Genomic DNA, 18,718 nt, shown 5'->3' with positions numbered 1-18,718 from the left:
CTGTTGTTAGGGTTCGCTTGTCTTGTTCTCCTAACCCTGCGAAATGTAATTGCTTTTGATTGGCTTGTCAGGTCGGTGGCATGCAAGTCATATAGCATAAGATTTTTTTTAGTTTGCCACTAAATAGCCTGTGCTTTCAGGGGTAGCTTACAGGGCTAAGGCATCGTGTAATCACTGCTTTCTAAAATTAGGCAAATAATAAATAATATGAAATTTAACTTGCAAATGACATTCAGGGATATGTCAATTGCTGAAGTCTAAATACTATGGCTGACATAACTACAATATATGTGGACCAACGGAATAATAAAATGGGAGTGAGAGTCAAAAAATTAGTTGCATCAGTGTGCAGTAACTTTCAGTTGTCCAATGGGGCCTCCTGCCCACCCCTCTCCTGCACATCCCCCTGCCCCACTTGGCTCTGAGTGGGGCTGGGCGAATCCCCAGAATTGCGCACAGGTGAAGGAGGTGAAGGAGAGCGGAGACTGTCCTGCCTGGCAAGCCAAAATTCGAAATGATGTCAAATTCTTCCCTGGGAGTTTGCAAGACACGGAAGGGGAAACAGACAAAAGGTTGGGTATGGAGCAACAAGATTTGCTTCTACATCCACTGCAGATGTCTTTTTCATTGCACATTCATCATGATTTGTGCTCATGATGCTATCAGGATAGCCATATGTGATCCTGCTTTCCAAACTATTTGTACTGGCAAAATAGTTTTGGGGTGACCATATTGCTTCATTCCCAGTTGGTTGCATATCTCATAACTACCTGTGACATTTCATACCACAAAGGTTCTGGGTTGTTGTTTTTTGTCCCACTTTGATTGCCCTGTAGCTCCTCTGATCAGCAATAATGTGGTAGCATAGGGGAAGCATTGTGGAGTAACTGATAAAGCGGAATAAATTAACCACAAATGCACTGCTATTGTGTCAATTCACCTGCACTAAAACATCAGTCAGCTGGTTCCTTGCCATTCCTTTCCATCTCCATCACAAACTATATAGCCAGAACATGTCAACCAGTTTGCATAGAACATGTATTGTGTCAAGAACATGTTGCAATTCACCTGCACTAAAACATCAGTCAGCTGGTTCCTTGCCATTCCTTCCCATCTCCATCACAAACTATATAGCCAGAACATGTCAATCAGTTTGCATAGAACACATATTACTTAATGAATGGTATGCATTAATTCTAAGAAAGCCACATTTCCCACAGTCCTTGGTTTCTGCACTTCCAGTTTTGCGTGACTACCCTAAATCAATAGTGCAGGAAGCAGAGAAGCCCTAAGGGCATGACAGCACCAGCCGTTTCCCCTGGGCTATGTCCCAGAACATGCCAGGAGCCATTGGCAACATCCTGCATTCTCAAATGCTGGAATTTCCAAAGCCAGCATTTTGTGCATGCTAGTTCTGATGTAAGACCGGTACGGTGAAGGTGAATGTTGTGGACTCTGATAAGTGAAATTGGAGAAGAACCTTCAGTATTCAAGTACCTTGGAAATTGAACAAAATCTCTTCCAGAAGTCTGTTCAACTTCCAAAACGTTCGACTTCCAAAGCGCGTCTTCTGATTGGCTGCAGGAAGCTATTGCAGCCAATTGGAAGCCGCGGAAGCCCCATCGGATGTTCAGCTTCCGAAACAACTTATGGTTTTCGATCGTTCGGGAGCTAAAACGTTCGACTCCCAAGGCGTTTGGGAGCCGAGGTACGACTGTATATGTTTGATATACTAGGCAAACCACCTTGAACGCATAATGAGAAAATTATTTCAGATGCAGATGGCAGATATAATGGTTGGCCAGCTCTGATTTACCGTCCCTCTAGAATGTGTGACGCAATTGCCTTGCCAGTGTCATCTGACAATCTTCTGCCAAGAGTGTCCTACAGTCTTCTGCATGATGCACACTTTTTGATTATTACTGCTCTCTAATTGTGTTATCCTCTAGATCTGTATAGTCTTATTAACTGCATATGCAAGATGCTGTTGCAATGCAGGTCATTTGGAAGTGTTTGCTTTGTCAAAATGCCTCCCACCAGAGCTGTTTAACCAAGTACAAAGGAGCATAGGATGAGCATCAGGTTATCAGTATTAAGCTTCCAGTTATTCTGCATTGATTCCCTTCTCGCCCCACCCCCCTTTTCTGGTGTACTGTTCAATCCTCTTCACAATTTCCCTGGCTATGGAACTAGTACCACCTGAGGTCTGATCCTGATATGGCATTTCTTCGTCCATGTATCTGTAGTCTGGTGGGCATCCCCCAGTACTGAAGTGCCAAATTACAGCACAGGAAATTCACAGCATCTTAAACCCCAGCCTGTTGCTCTTCTCAAGGTTGGTAGGTCAAGGCTTTCCAATATGGTTGCTTTTATGGAGATTGCTTATATTCACTTCATGTTTGCGGAGAGCAAAAATACAAGCATGCCTTTGTATTGCTTTCACCATGGTTGGTTCAGCTCTGGAAGCCATGCCTCCAGAAGTCAGATTAGTGGCTAACCTTCTAGCTTGTGGTATCCTGACTTTGGAATGTTCCTCTGCCATACTCTTCCAGTGCCACGTCTTGGGTGGCAGGTGAAAACATTTTAATTATTTTGACTCCTAGTTCACCATGATGCTGACGCTTTACTTTTTAATGGGCTTTTGTTGTTGTTTTCATTTACCTTCTTTTTCATAAGCCCTCTCGGGGCCTTTTTCCCCAGCCGGAATTCACTGGAACTGAGTTCCAGCATCTCTCAGGTGGGCGCCTTTGCCATCAAAAGAGAACAAGGGAGGCGTTCACGATGTGTTCCGGCACATCTTTTTCTAGAAAAATAGCATTGACCAACTACATTTTGTGGGGCTCAGGAGTTGTATTTTGTTGCACAGCACTCCAATCTCCGAAGTGATGCGAGATTCCAGCGAAATAAAATGCTTACCCAGCAAGGGTATAGCCAGGATTTTTGATGGGGGGGGGGGGACACAAAGTTGTTGAGATTTTTTTTGGCTGACGTCCTTTAAAAATGCACATTTCCTTTAAAATGTAAAGGCTTTTGTTGGGGGGGCAGGCTATTGTTGGGGGGGCAGAACCTCAGTTTGTTAAATGTTTGTATTGCTTTTTGAGGATTTTGGGGGGCAGCTGCCCCTCCCTTGGCTACGCCTATGTCACCCAGGGTTTGTATTTCCCTTTGGGAATGAGGCACAACACAACACAGATTGTGGTGTCTTTAGGATATATGGTTTATTTACATATATATACGACCTGAGCCTGCGACAGAGGGGTTGGAATCCGAACAGACATCGGCCAGGGTTACGTGTCCCTCCCTCCAGCTCTCTGCCTTTAGCAGCCTGCAACCTTTCCCCCTCTAGGTCACAAAACCTAAAACTCTGCCAACCCTTAAGCTCAATTTGAAACTCTGCCTTAGTGCCTTTGTCTTCTGAGTTGAAGGAGGGGCCCTCCCATTTTGCAGTCTGGCACAAAGCCGCCCCCCCCCTTTCCTAATGACTCATCACCTTCCTTTTGTTCCCCTACTGGCCCATCAGGAAACCAGCCTGGCTTATATTTTAACATTTGCTGAATCCAGGGGTCCAGTGTCCGGCCTCCAGAAACTCCTAACACAAGGGAGTCTGAAACTCCTAACACGGGGGGGGGGGGTTGTCTGACACCCACAAACTCCTAACGTTATTTGGTTGCATCTCAAAATCTGAAGGGAGAGTGTTGTTTTGGTGATTTTGCATGGGTTGGAGAAATGGGAAGTAGGCAGCTTCTCACTGGAACGCAGGCCGAATCGAATTTCTCCTCCACTCTCCCCCCCCCCCCCCGCTGCCACCTGCTTCCGCTGGCAAATATAAACATGCCCCTATGCTTGCATGTAGGTGTGCATGCAGATTTCACATTCATACGTGCGTCACGCAGTCTTCCGAAAAGGGTTCCCTCGACCGCTTCCCTTCCGAAGACTTGAGCTGATTCGCGGAGGGGGGCGGAGAGAGAAGAGGCAGCCCCCTCTCCAAGCGAGCAGCGGGCGCCGCGGGGTCTTCGGCTGGCATTTCTCGGCGGCGCGTGCCGGGTCTCCAGCCTGAATCCAGCTGGACGGAGCAGGGCGGGCGGGCGCCTGGATGGGTGGGTTGCCCGCGCCGCCGCCGCCCTTCTGCTCTCCAGTCCGCGCTGCTGCCTCTTCCAAGCTGGGCGGGAGGATGACTTGGCACTGACTCCCGCTCCGGCTGGCTCCACGCGTCCGGGTCTTGGCACAGGCCAGCCTGCTCCGTGCGGAGAGGGGCGGGAGTCGTCGAGGCTGAGGGCGGGCGGGCGAGCGAGCGAGGCTGCACGGAGGAGGAGGAGGGGGACCCCCTCCAGCCGCCCGCAGCAGGAGCAGCTCCTTCTCCAGCGAGGAGGAAGAGCCGACGACGCCACACGCGTTCCCTTGGCAGGAGGAGCGCGCCGCTCTCCATGCGCCCTCATCCATCTCCAAGCGCCCGCATCCTCCTGCTGCAGCGGCCCGAACGCGCGCCTTTTGCGCCCAGCCCAGGTAAGGTGCTGCTCCCTTCCTCTCCTTCTCGCCCGGGCTGGCAGCGGCGGAGCGCCGGGGGTTGCCTTTGTGCCCTGCTCCCTCCGCGTCTGAGGGGATTTCGCAGGCCGGGAGCGGCGGTGGGTCGGCGGAGGAGGATGGAGCCTCCCCGCTCTTCCCCCCACACGCCCCGCTGCCAGCCTCTTGGATAGACCCGGAGGGCCCCTAACGGACGCGTGCCACGCAGGAGCGGCACGTCGCCGCCGCCGCAGAGCCGGCGAGGAGCCCGCCAAGTTGCCCGTGTCAGCTTCGCGCCGCATCACATGCTGCGAGCGATGCGTTGGCGCGGGGGGACAATGGCTGCGTGCGCCGGGACGAAACTGCGCGCAGGGCCGGAGAACCGGTCTCTGTCTGGCCGGCTCTCCGGGTGGGATAGATAAAGCAGAGAGCTAGGCATGCAGGCACGCGCAGGCCTCTCTCTCTCTCTCTGCCTGCACCCACCCACCAACTCGGATTCGGCCAGACAGGCATAGGAAGAGGAGCAGGTCTGTATTCGTGGGCACACTCTCCAATGACTTGGATTGTGCAGGTGCGCGCACACGGGAAGATGCACATGCTTGCGTCCCCGCCCCCCCCCCCGCTCTCGACCTTAAATGCCCATTGGGGCAAGTCTGCCTTTTCAAACTAGAGTGGTAAAAGGCACTCTGGAAAAGATGCTGCGTTGTTTTATTTTAGAGGGGAGTTGTTGCCTTAACAGGGTTGTTATCCCTGCATTTCTTCGCTGGCATACGAATGGATGATAATACTAATACAGAAGGGATTTCTCTGCCCCCCCCATCCCTTTCCTTTCCTTTGCAGTCAAGATGTGTGTTTCCTGCATAGCGGGAGCATTTTCTCTGCATTAACGATGTCATCAGAAAAGCTGGGCCTGGGATGCGATACCTTCCTCGCATCATGATAAAAGAAGCTGCGTGTGCATGCTTAAAAAGTTGTAATCCGATGCTGATACTGTGCTGTAATAAACCTCCAGATGAAGCTTAAACACCCAGAACTGGCGTGGGGGCATGATGTTATATAACATAATTCGGTAGCAATGAAGTAAAACCGTTTTGAAAGCTCAGTTTGCTTATTTTCATCTTGTAAGTGAAATTGGGACATTCTCCTCATTGCAAAAGTACAATTTCACATCTGTGCTTAATTAATTGCTCCTGCATGTTGGAGAAGGCGAGCTTTAAAATTTTGATGGAAAAGTTGGCACACTAAACCATCACCTTTCTTTTTTCTCAGCTAGATTTCTTAAATGAATTGTGTTTTAATTTTAGTTTGCTCAAGATGCTGTGAAACATTTGTTTATCCTTGCTGTTATTTAAGGCTCTTTGGGAAAGACTGCTTTGACAGGCTCACCCTTTCTAATGCGCAATGTGGTAATCTTTAAGGCTTCCCATCTCTTTAATTTCATTTGACAATCAAATTGTTGTGAGGCTGCCTAACACTGTGGGTGTTCTTGTTGACTAATAAAAAGCCTTTCACCATCAGGAAATAAAGCCAGAATACCTCATTTGTATTTCTTGTAGTGAAACACATTTCCAAGGTCGAACACTAACCTGCAGTGTAACTTGAATTTAACAATCTGTCATCTGTCAGGAAATGTGCCTGAGACTCTTTAGAAGGTTGTGCACTCATTCCTGCTTGGAAATAATTAAATAAATAGCTTCTCTTTCACATTATAATTTCTAATGTACTAACAATGAGTCACAAGTGCAAGAAACCAGTTAATGTGTCCACCAATAAAATTGTCAGTAGCTGTTTGAGCCCTGGTGGCACTAGCTTCTCATTATATGATTGATAGTTAGTTCATAATCTTGGGAACACCTAAATCTTAACTGGATGTCACTGGATCAGAGATTTGAGCAGGGTCCCCCCCCCCACTTCCATGGCATAATCTCTTGGGACTGGATATCATTCTCTTATGTAACAACCATCCTTCACTTGTATATCCATGCCTACCTTAATTTGATTGTAGTTTGTCCACATGATATGACCTTGTCTTTTAGAGGCTGCTGAAGAACTGCAAAGAAACAGGATAGGATAAAATGATGTAGCCTGAAGTTTGTTGTATTCAGCTATAGAAATTAGCCAGGTGCCAGGTGCATTTTGCACCTAGCCATTGGCCACATGCAACCAACTGAAGATGCCTGGGCACCAGGATGGCGCCTGACATCTCTACCATCTGGAGGTGCATGTCTGCGGATCATTGGATCTTGTCTGTTTTCACACACCAACAACACATCCTGTATAATTCTATCCATTATATTTTATCTGCACCATCGGAATGAATTTCAGGAACCAAAATGCTTTTTCTGTGCAGCCTGAGCAGGAGCGGTGAACAACGTTATAGTTTTAATTGTTGTAGCTAGTTTTCACTTAACTCCACCCCACTGCCCTGTTCACAGTTGCGAAGAATATTATTATGTTATGAATGGTCTGTGTCCACATTAAGGGGAAAAGAAAGTAGGAATAGGCCAATATATATGTAGACTGTCCCTGGATCAAGTGACTTTTCTTCTTTTAAGTTCTCAGAATTCTTAACCTAGCTCAAGGTTGTCATCAGAACTAGCCAGATGTTTAACTGATAATCTGTGAAAGTCAGTCCATCGTTTGAAGAAGAAGAAGAAAAAGACTTGTTAGAGCTGTCTTGCCCCAAAATGGCAGCAAGACATTCCATTTTGGCAACTGTCACCTTGGTTTAAGGAGCTGTTTGGCACCTCTTTTATGTATCTGAATTTCTAACGCGGGTTGTATTTCAGGATAAATTGATGTGCTTTCATTGTCATGTTGCATTGCCTAGTTGCCTGGATGTATAGCTCATTAATTCAATGTAAGTTAGAGCAAATATTTATGTTTCCAATGCAGTTCCTTTTCAATACACACACACACACACACAGTATGAGTTGCCCACTTAAGTCACTCATTTGCCTCAGTTCTATTTGAAGTTGGCTTCAGTTTGCAGTTTCCTGAGGTCTTACTCAAAGAAAGCTTTTCTTTTTTACCATGTTTTTTCCCCAACGGTGAAAAGTTTTGTTATGCCAAATGCTATCCTCTAAACAAGTAGCAACCTTGACAAAAAAGTATTGAATGACAGACGAACTGAAACGTAGCCCTGTGTAGAATTCAGTCGGGCAATCTAATATGAAGGACAACATTTATTAAGCTGAATTAACTGCCGGAGTGATCTTGAGGTGGAATGAAACTAAATACAAATTAAAAATAAAATCCTTTCACTTTATTGGATGAATGACTGTCAGTTCAGAGTTATGTACGGGCAATGTCCAACCCATGTGGAATAACTTATGAATTGTGTATATCCTTCTTTTTTGCAGGAGGGCTAATGTGATGGCTTGGAAGCCGAGTTGAACTCAGAGAATGTGGCTTTCCTCTTTTCTGCTGCAGCCTCTTGTATGTACCCCAGAACTGCTTCTCCAGCAGGGGGGACCATCAAGGCTTGCAGCAGAAAGGAAAGATCAGTGATTTTTTATTTTTTATTATTTTAACCTGGTGATAGTGCCTCCTACTTGCACAATGATGCCTTTGGATTCCAGCTGTTGCGATTCAGACTTACTGTTGTAAGATAGAAAGAATTATTTGCTAATGCACAATATTTTGGGGTGTATTCTATGATGCACTCTCAGGTGCTGGTGACCTCTGTCGGGCTTGTTTATTCATTTGTTTCATTGTATTTCTATCCCACCTTTTCCTCCATGGAGATTAAGGAGGCGTACATACATGGTTCCTCCCCCTCAGTTAACCCTCACAACAACCCTGTGAGGTAGGTTAGGCTGAGAGGCAGTGACTGGCTGGAGGTCACCCAGGGAACTTAATGACCAAATGCGGCGTTGAACCCTTGTCTCCCAGGTGTTAGTCCAGCGCTTGAACCACTATGTGAACTAAGAATATAATGGCCTCCTCCATAGTGTTATGGATTGTAAGCTTTCTGCGCAGAAGAAAAAAAATGGTAGCAGTGATCAGCTTTGTTTCTTACTCTACCCGTCCCTTTCTACCTTATTCTGAAAAGGCCCACAAACCCTGCCTCTCCTTTGTGCAGTGTTCCTGTGAACGAGTGCTCAGGCTTACTCTTTTGCCACTAGGGATATCTGTGGGAGAAGGAGGCCAAAATATAAATGCCTACCTTTTGGTGAGTAAGGACAGTATTAACTCTGGCTTGGCTTTCCCTTGGAACATGGAAGACAGAGCTTGTTACACAAGTGGATAGCTCAGTTGGTTAGAGCGTGGTGCTGATAATGCCAAGGTTGCAGGTTCGATCCCCGTATGGGACAACTGCATTTTCCTGCATTGCAAGGGGTTGGACTAGAGGTGATCCTCAGTTGGAACAAGAATGCATTCAGTTGAAGGGAATAAGCAGGAAAAAAGTAAGATATTTGGAGAGAAGCAGAAGTACAGTACAACCCTAAAGAGCAGGAAATAGTGAATTATTTTATGGATGCGACCATAACATTATGGCAATTGGATCAGTATTTTGAAGGCTTTCCTGTGTAAACAGTAGCAAGCTCTTGTCTGAGCAATTTAGTTGACCTGATTCACATATAAGATTAAGCCAAACCATAGCTTATTGTGAACAAGCAAACATGTGGATTCCCAGAGAAGAGATGGTGGCTGCTTCATTTCTCCCTGGCTGCTTTGCTGCTGTGATGCACTGAACTAAGTCATGGGGTGACTTAGCTTGTTGTCTGGAACTGGGCATGTGGCGTAGTTCTCTTCAGACAAATCACAAGCTGTAAATCATAGGGCAACAGTTCCTGGTGATTCTGGAGAGAGATAAATCACAAGCCTGGATTCGGATGACATTCTAAGCCAAGTCATTACTTGGCTCAGCGTAGGGCAGTGGCAAAATGACTGGGGAGGAGGTAAATGGCCACAATCCGTTACATGTGAACAAGAGGATTATGTGTGCCAGCTGTTCAAAGCGCTTAGGGCCTGATTCTGAAACTTGAAAACAGACTTCTTATTCAGTCACCAAAACTGTCAGTGCAACCCAATGCACATCTACTACAAAATAAGACCAAATGAATTTAACAAGTCTTCTTTCCGGATGAGTGTTTAGGATTTCAGTCTTTGTGAACAGATTGTACAGGTCTTCCGCTGACAGGGTTCTCGAGGTGAATCCCACCCAAAGTGATTTATAGGACCACAGTTGTCTTATCTTATGGGTGATCCTGAAGGTGAGCCAGCAGAACCCAGCATAATTTAAAAATCAGGCAATAGTATTGCTAGAAAATGGTTCTGCCGACTGTCTTGAAACTTGGCAGTGTAGAAGAGACAGTTCTGAGGACGGTCCATGCCAATTTTATGTCAGAAAGGATAAGAAGTAGCTTATTTTGAATGAGATGCCTGTTTGAGTAGAAGCTTCACCAAGCTGACAAGCACTGTGCTGTTTTCCTTCCATAGACTTTGCTGGGCTGGCTTTGGACTTGAGCCCTGCAGAAGTACACTTAACAAGGAAGCTTGCATGAAAGTCCTTACCATGTTAAATCGAAAGCGTTTTTTGTTAAATGAATGTTAAATTGTGTACTTCCCAGCCCATACTCCTAGGCCAGGGGTGCCCAAACTTTTTTCAAAGAGGGCCAGATTTGATGAAGTAAACGTGCATGAGGGCCGACCAGAGTTGTTGAGCTTTTTTTAGGATTGAAGTTGTTGATCTTTTTTTAAGGATTTGACACCAATAAATAAACTGCCACAGGACTTTGGACATGCCTTTCCTAGGCTTTACATTGTACTGTATCTCTGTTGTCAAGATTGTTCAGTTTTCTTACAAGTTGTTCTTATGCCATAACTAGAGACTTATTTGTTTGCAACTTCACAAACCATAGTTTTCTGAATGAAGAGCGCTTTTGTAACTACTGAAGCCCTGCCCTGTGCATGACCAGCAGCACAAATGGAAGGTACTTTTACATCATACATAGGGTGAGATTTGAGAAGTGAGGATGGTGGTCGGCTTCTGACTGCTGCTACTATTGATAAATAGGTACTGCTCTGGTGGGAAGGTAAACAGTGTTTTCGTGTGCTCTAGCACTTATCATGGTGCCCCATGCGTCAGAAGTGGTTTAGTCCTGCTGGCCACATGACCTGGAAAAGCTGTCTGCAGATAAACACCGGCTCCCTTGGCCTGAAAGCAGAGATGAGCGCAGCATCCCATGGTTGAATTCCTCTGGACTTAACTGTCCAGGGGTCCTTTACCTTTACCTTACTATTGCAAGCAATATATCATAGCAATACTTGGTTTATAGCGCATCGTGTTTACATCACGTTGCTTGTGGCATTGATTCATTGCAGCAGTAATAATGCAAGTTCCATTAGTTAAAAGTTAGCTACTTTGAGTGCAGGATGATTTCCAGTGACATTTCACTACACTTCAGTGGTGGCATCCAGAAAGATGAATGAACCTGAGACGGGCTAATCTAAATATATATGTATGTATAAACTTTGTTAAATTTTGACTGTGGGAGACCTATTCTGTTACTCAATGAAGCATTTAACTTCAGCTATTTGTGGGGGTTTTTACCATCTTTGTTACCTAAAAATAAAAATTATCCATATTTGTTAGCATGTAAATCATATTTTTGAGAAGTAACCTTGATTAATACAATCAACAGCTTTATTACCTTTAAACTAGTGTATTCAGATAATCTGATTGTTAACTGAACGCTACACTTGAGCCTATCCTGGTGCGGTACATTTAATCTTTTGTCTGCAAAGACAAAAAGTGTCGTCCTGCTGAGAAATAAACGTAATTGAATAATAATTGAAATGTGTACAGTTAACAGCTCTTCTGTAAGGACAGAACATCTATTGTTGAGGGCAACATTCCATCAATGTGAGATGAAAGAATGAGTTTAGTGGAGAACCACCGCCCCCCCCCCCCGCCCACCTTGCTTACAGTGGAGTTTTGTCTCTTTCACAGTCTCTTTGTTGGAGCACTCCTTATCTGTTCACTACCAATATTGTGAGGGCAATTAAACAATTTCAGTGCTATTCAGAATAGCACTGAACCCAAGCAAGGTGGATGGTAACTGGCAACTAATATTACAGTGACTGAAATGACAGTATTTACTTGTGCTTTGGCCTGAGTTTCATTAGTTTATGAATCCCTGGTCTTTTGTATTTGCACCAGCATGTGGCACTGAAAGTATCCTATGCTTGTAGAACCAATTTCCTTCCATTTCACAACAACTTCTTCCTCCTCCTCCTCCTCTTCTTCTTCTTCTTCAAAAAACAAAAACAAAAAAACCCCTTTCTTCAATATTAAGTAATTATTACTTAATAGAACACTCCCAGCAATTAAGTTCGGCTGAGCATTGCCATCTCTCAAGCTGGACAATAACTTTATTAGAGCCAACCACAAATGCCATAAAATAGTGGCCAAACTTTTGAGCGTTCTCATCAGGTTGGATGTTAAGAGGGGGCTGGTGAGAGTAAAAATTGGGTTGCTGTTGAAGACAAAAAACCCTGCATTTATTAATAGTTTTAATGTAGACTGTACACAATTTTATTAGGCTTTACTAGGAGCAACCAAACTGGTGACCAACCAACTAGGTGACCAAACTGCGGGCAGCGGTGGAAGAGAGGAATGCCTGGCATGCTCTGGTCCATGGGGTCACGAAGAGTAGGACATGACTAAATGACTAAACAACAACAGGTTCAACACAGGTTTGAGGCTGGGTCTAGGATTTCCCAGGACACAGAATCAAGAAATGACTGATTTCCTAGTCACCTGGATCTGCCTCCAGTTGTAAGCAAAGGGAAAATGTTCCTTGCAAGATAGAGGGTGAAGTAAATAATTGTGGCAAATTGTCTCCCCTCACTCCAACTTTGCTGAACATCCATTCCACTGAAGAGTTATGGAGAACTCGAAAGCTTTCTTACTCCGGCGACATTTTGTTTAGATCTAATAAAGGCATTAACTGACTCTGGAATTTGGAATTTTTCTAACGGACCGATACAGCGTCCTCTCCTTTTTGTGCGTACTTTTAAGTATATTAATTTGGTGGTAAGCAGGAGTTTGGACACTCCCCTTACAATTGTAGAATCCGCTCCACAAAGACACTTGCAAGACCTTGTGTTTGAGTTTCAGAATGCTAGTAAAAAGATATGTTTAGTGTTGGCTAGTGATGCTGTTCCACATTTTGTCCCGTTTCATTGTTTCAGATTGGTTCTTCATTATATTGCTTTGCAGTGCTTTGGGTACCTTTTGGCAGGAAAGGAGCTTATAAATAGTTAAAGGTAAAGGACCCCTGACAGTTAAGTCCAGTCGCAGATGACTCTGGGGTTGCGGCGCTCATCTCGCTTTACAGGCCGAGGGAGTCGGCGTTTGTCTGCAGACAGTTTTTCCGGGTCATGTGGCCAGCATGGCACAACGGAACACCGAAACCAGAGCAGCGCACGGAAACACAGTTTACCTTCCTGCCAGAGCGGTACATATTTATCTACTTGCATTTTTTGGCGTGCTTTCAAACTGCTAGGTTGGCAGAAGCTGGGACCGAGCAACGGGAGCTCACCCTATCTCGGGGATTCAAACCGCCGACCTTCTGATCGGCAAGCCCAAGAGGCTCAGTGGTTTAGACCACAGTGCCACCTAGACTGGTTAGGCATACCACAGATCTTCAGTCTGCTCATGCCCTGAGTTTCATTTTCAGATAAGTAGCAGATACTGAAGGGTGTTGTCCACTTCTATAAATTGTTTTCAAAATGGCCATTGGAACATATATTAGGCTTGTCCATTTTCTGTGCCAAAATCTTGACTTTTATGTCCGAATTCGTCATTAATTTTCTTTCCCCCATGTTGCTTTGTAGAAGTAGGAGTTTGGTCTAATTAGAAGGACCACCCTTCACAGACTACGTCATTGTAAAACACAACAGTGTAAACAAACTGAGAAAACAGAACACATCTTGTTATTGGGCGCCATAATAGGTGGAGTGTTTTACAACAGAGCCAGTATTTTCCAAGTAGTTATTTTAAGGTGGGAATTGTGGTGATGGTATGTGTGTGGCCTCAGCTGGGAGTTGAATTGGAGCATATACCTGCATCCTTCCTTATTCCTACTGTTTTTTGGGTCCAGGCAGAGCCTTCACCCCATGCAGGACTGCATCTTCCTTGATGTCTCCCCCCCCCCCAAGTGGTAGCGCAATATATTGAGCAGAGTCTTGGTTCATGTTACTGCTAACACTAGTTTATTACACAGATCCAGATTTACAGAAGCCGTCCTGGTTTCTGTTTGATCCCGGAATATTCCACTTTTCCTCAGGACGTTCCTATTTTCATCAAAGAAATGTTGGAGAGTATGGAATTATGCAACCCCTGAGCCAAGGAGATAAGTAACTCTACAACCTTTAGAAGACATCTGAAGGCAGCCCTGTATAGGGAGGGTTTTTAATGTTTAATGTTTTATTGTGTTTTTATATATGTTGGAAGCAGCCCAGAGTGGCTGGAGCAACCCCGTCAGGTGGGTAGGGTAGAAGAAGAAGAAGAAGAAGAATGCCCCAGTTTTCATTGGAGACATTTTAGAGGGTATTCCCCTTTGGCAGGCAGGAGTGGCTAACCCATGGGCTGTGTCTGCACTCCCAGAATGCCTCCCACAGACTCTCTAAATTTTGGCAGCTGTGGCAGAAGCTTTGCCGTTCCTTGCTTGAGCCTTTGCGTTTTGTGGGTGTGCTTGTCTCCCTTAAGTGTCACTGAAAGCAGCAGCTCTTGCTTCTTTATTGAAAGCTGATGGCAGCTTCCTTGTTAAGAGCACTTCTGCAATGCCCCATGTGACACTTCCAGCCAGCAAGATATAACATCTCACTATTGTTCTCCAGAGCAGTTGATCAGAAGAGATCATATCCCTTCGTTAGCTGAAGAGAGGTTGTGAGTGGCAATAAGAAAGGAAAGGAAATTTGTGCACCTTGGGCATAAATTTATGGATGGTCTGGCTGGGGCCAGACCAAAATATCCAGAGGGCATCAGGTTGAAGAAGGCTCTCATAGAGACAGGGCCAACACTCTAGGTGCTGCATGGGTATGGGAGTTTAAGCAATTTCTGGATAAAGTAGGTTCTTAGATGGGATTCCAAACAGTAGCAGTATTTACCTGACTCCCCAACAGTTGAGTTACTCATGCTAAGGGGAGGCAGTGGTGTGGTTAGCACAGTGCCTATTCACCAGTAGAGCCAATCGGGCACTCCTGCCAATGCATTCCCCATCCCGCTTTCCTTTAATAAAATAGTGGCTAAATACAATCGTTTAAATTTCAGTGAAAAGGAAATATATGATTCATTTTGAAATACTAGCTAGAAAAGTTATGGTTTTACCCATTCTTTTTTTTTTTTACAATGGAATTCAGAAATAATTTTCCTCCAAGGCCTCCTATTTTTTCAGTATTACGTTTTTATCTAACAGGTGACTGCTATTCAAGTGAAACGGTTATAAATGGCTTCATAATATGGTGCTTTTCTTTTTTCACCCATGCCTAAAGCAGATACTGGTGTTTGATTACTGACTCTGTCACACTCTCCCAGCTACAGATTAGGTAACAGATGGCTCAAAGTGAAGCCGTCATGTAGTTTCTCTCTAAAGATTTTGCTTGTCTAAAGTGGCATGTTTGTAAGTTAGATCTGTAGCAGAAAGTGAAGTGAATTACAACCGTCCTTCCAATTTTTGTCCTATCGGTCGCTACTGGTAATGAACTAACATTTTATCATGAATATTTTTAGTTCTTTCTCGCATGCAATAAATTCCTGACAGGCGCTTGCTATGCAGATAATGCTGTCAGATAATGCCAGGAAATCCCCCAGGAACCATTGTAACTTCAAATTAAATTGCAGAATAGTAGAAGGACTTGATAGCTTCAAAAGACAGATGACTTCTACCTCTGGGTAGATACAGTTATATAGTGACTGTCAGTTGCTCATTCCTGTTTGTGAGGCTAGTTCTGCTGTATTCTGTTTCCTAGTTGACAGTTTTGCGAATTTCAGCGGTAGGCTTCGTAATTGATGCATGCACAAATTTGCAACGTGTAACGCTGGCTTTTTCCAATTAATCAGAGCAGTCAGAAAACGAGACCCCCGTTTCCCCTCCTGCATTCTGTTTTCTTTGCCCTATGATTGTGGCTCCCAGTGTTCCAAGTCCCATTTCTCATTTCCTACGACAATAAAGTGAAAACAATAATTCTCACTCTTATTTAGAAAAAAAAAGTCAAACCAATTTTGCAGCCGAAATAATGTGAATTAAGGTATACAAAATGGTCTTAATGCACATCAATATTTTACCATAAAAGAACTGGGCTGAGTGTGGAATGAAACATTGGATAACTTTTTTTTTTGGTGTACCAGAGGAAGCTTTCACAGCAGGAGGAGTTGGCCAGGGAAGCCCCCTCTGCCCCCTGATTGTTTGGAAGAGTGGAGGCACCCCCCATTTTTTGGAGAGGGAGAATGGTGCCTACGAGAGGGTGCCCCTAACTCTGTAGCATATGTTCCTGAAACAATTCTTGTTCTTTGGCACATATTGACTCAAGTGTGGGATCTATACAATCTTAAGTTTGTTGTACATTTTGAATGGGACGCGGGTGGTGCTGTGGGTTAAACCACAGAGCCTAGGGCTTGCCGATCAGAAGGTCGGCGGTTCAAATCCCCATAATGGGCTGAGCTCCTGTTGCTCGGTCCCTGCTCCTGCCAACGTAGCAGTTTGAAAGCACATCAAAGTGCAAGTAGATAAATAGGTACCACTCCGGCGGGAAGGTAAACGGCGTTTCCGTGCGCTGCTCTGGTTCGCCAGAAGTGGCTTAGTCATGCTGGCCACATGACCCGGAAGCTGCACACCGGCTCCCTCGGCCAATAAAGCAAGATGAACGTCGCAACCCCAAAGTCGGCTACGACTGGACCTAATGGTCAGGGGTCCCTTTACCTTACATGCAGCTGCTGGGTGACCTTGGGCCAGTCACACTTCTTTGAAGTCTCTCAGCCCCACTCACCTCACAGAGTGTTTGTTGTGGGGGAGGAAGGGAAAGGAGAATGTTAGCTGCTTTGAGACTCCTTAAAGGGAGTGAAAGGCGGGATATCAAATCCAAACTCCTCTTCTTCTTCTTCTTACTTTTTGAATGAAGAAGCCTTGAAGATAAGAAATTCCCAGAAGTAAAAACGTGAGTTATTTTTTTAAGTTGAAAATGAATAGAAAAGAGCTCACTCTATATGCTAGCTAGAACAACAAATCTACTTGAGAATAATATTTATAAAACTTAATTTTGTTAGTTAAAAAAACACACACAACAATATCTGGCAGACCAAAATTATAGCCCTTTCTGAGAAAGGAAAGAACAGTGACCTGCAGTCATGAAAACTTTATTTCTTCTGCCATAAAGAGTAATATTGTTGTTGTTGTTGTTTAGTCGTTTAGTCGTGTCCGACTCTTCGTGACCCCATGGACCAGAGCACGCCAGGCACTTCTGTCCTCCACTGCCTCCCGCAGTTTGGTCAGACTCATGTTTGTGGCTTCGAGAACACTATCCAACCATCTCATCCTCTGTCGCCCCCTTCTCCTTGTGCCCTCCATCTTTCCCAGCATCAGTGTCTTCTCCAGGGAGTCTTCTCTTCTCATGAGGTGGCCAAAGTACTGGAGCCTCAGCTTCACGATCTGTCCTTCCAGTGAGCACTCAGGGCTGATTTCATTAAGAATGGATGCGTTTGATCTTCTTGCAGTCCATGGGACTCTCAAGAGTCTTCTCCAGCACCATAATTCAAAAGCATCAATTCTTCGGCGATCAGCCTTCTTTATGGTCCAGCTCTCACTTCCATACATCACTACTGGGAAAACCATGGCTTTAACTATACGGACCTTTGTTGGCAAGGTGATGTCTCTACTTCTCAAGATGCTGTCTAGGCCTGTCATTGCCCTTCTCCCAAGAAGCAGGCGTCTTTTAATTTCGTGGCTGCTGTCACCATCTGCAGTGATCATGGAGCCCAAGAAAGTAAAATCTCTCACTGCCTCCATTTCTTCCCCTTCTATTTGCCAGGAGGTGATGGGACCAGTGGCCATGATCTTCGTTTTTTTGATGTTGAGCCTCAGACCATATTTTGCGCTCTCCTCTTTCACCCTCATTAAAAGGTTCTTTAATTCCTCCTCACTTTCTGCCATCAAGGTTGTGTCATCTGCATATCTGAGGTTGTTGATATTTCTTCCAGCAATCTTAATTCCAGCTTGGGATTCATCCAGCCCAGCCTTTCGCATGATGTATTCTGCGTATAAATTAAATAAGCAGGGAGACAAAATACAGCCTTGTCGTACGCCTTTCCCACTTTTGAACCAATCAGTTGTTCCATATCCAGTTCTAACTGTAGCTTCTTGTCCCACATAGAGATTTCTCAGGAGACAGATGAGGTGATCAGGCACTCCCATTTCTTTAAGAACTTGCCATAGTTTGCTGTGGTCGACACAGTCAAAGGCTTTTGCATAGTCAATGAAGCAGAAGTAGATGTCTTTCTGGAACTCTCTAGCTTTCTCCATAATCCAGCGCATGTTTGCAATTTGGTCTCTGGTTCCTCTGCCTCTTCTAAATCCAGCTTGCACTTCTGGGAGTTCTCGGTCCACATACTGCTTGAGCCTTCCATGTAGAATTTTAAGCATAACCTTGCTAGCGTGTGAAATGAGTGCAATTGTGCGGTAGTTGGAGCATTCTTTGGCACTGCCCTTCTTTGGGATTGGGATGTAGACTGATCTTCTCCAATCTTCTGGCCACTGCTGAGTTTTCCAAATTTGCTGGCATATTGAGTGTAGCACCTTAACAGCATCATCTTTTAAAATTTTAAATAGTTCAGCTGGAATACCATCACTTCCACTGGCCTTGTTATTTGCAGTGCTTTCTAAGGCCCATTTGACTTCACTTTCCAGGATGTCTGGCTCAAGGTCAGCAACCACACTACCTGGGGTGTACGAGACATCCATATCTTTCTGGTATAATTCCTCTGTGTATTCTTGCCACCTCTTCTTGATGTCTTCTGCTTCTGTTAGGTCCTTACCACTTTTGTCCTTTATTATGGTAATCTTTGTACGAAATGTTCCTTTCATATCTCCAATTTTCTTGAACAGATCTCTGGTTCTTCCTATTCTGTTGTTTTCCTCTATTTGTTTGCATTGCTCGTTTAAGAAGGCCTTCTTGTCTCTCCTTGCTATTCTTTGGAAATCTGCATTCAATT

The 18,718-nt window shown here is 44.8% G+C and overlaps 1 protein-coding gene across 14 annotated transcripts in view; it reads left to right on the top strand.

The window, feature by feature from the left end:
• Positions 1-4,084: 4,084 nt before the first annotated feature.
• The window catches only part of OSBPL6 (oxysterol binding protein like 6), a 95,566-nt gene continuing 80,932 nt past the window's right edge, over positions 4,085-18,718 (top strand). For 7 of the 14 annotated variants that reach the window (XM_053409910.1, XM_053409893.1, XM_053409933.1 and 4 more), the window contains exon 1: positions 4,085-4,503. The gene's annotated coding sequence lies outside the window, so the exon portion shown is untranslated. Of the gene's footprint in view, positions 4,504-4,780; positions 5,028-18,718 lie in introns of those variants that run through there. The other 7 variants (XM_053409951.1, XM_053409919.1, XM_053409928.1 and 4 more) reach the window with 3 other exon arrangements.

Source organism: Podarcis raffonei, chromosome 1 (genome assembly GCF_027172205.1).
Source record: "Podarcis raffonei isolate rPodRaf1 chromosome 1, rPodRaf1.pri, whole genome shotgun sequence".
Taxonomy (NCBI): Eukaryota; Metazoa; Chordata; class Lepidosauria; order Squamata; family Lacertidae; genus Podarcis; species Podarcis raffonei.
This window is presented reverse-complemented; position numbering and strand designations above follow the sequence as displayed.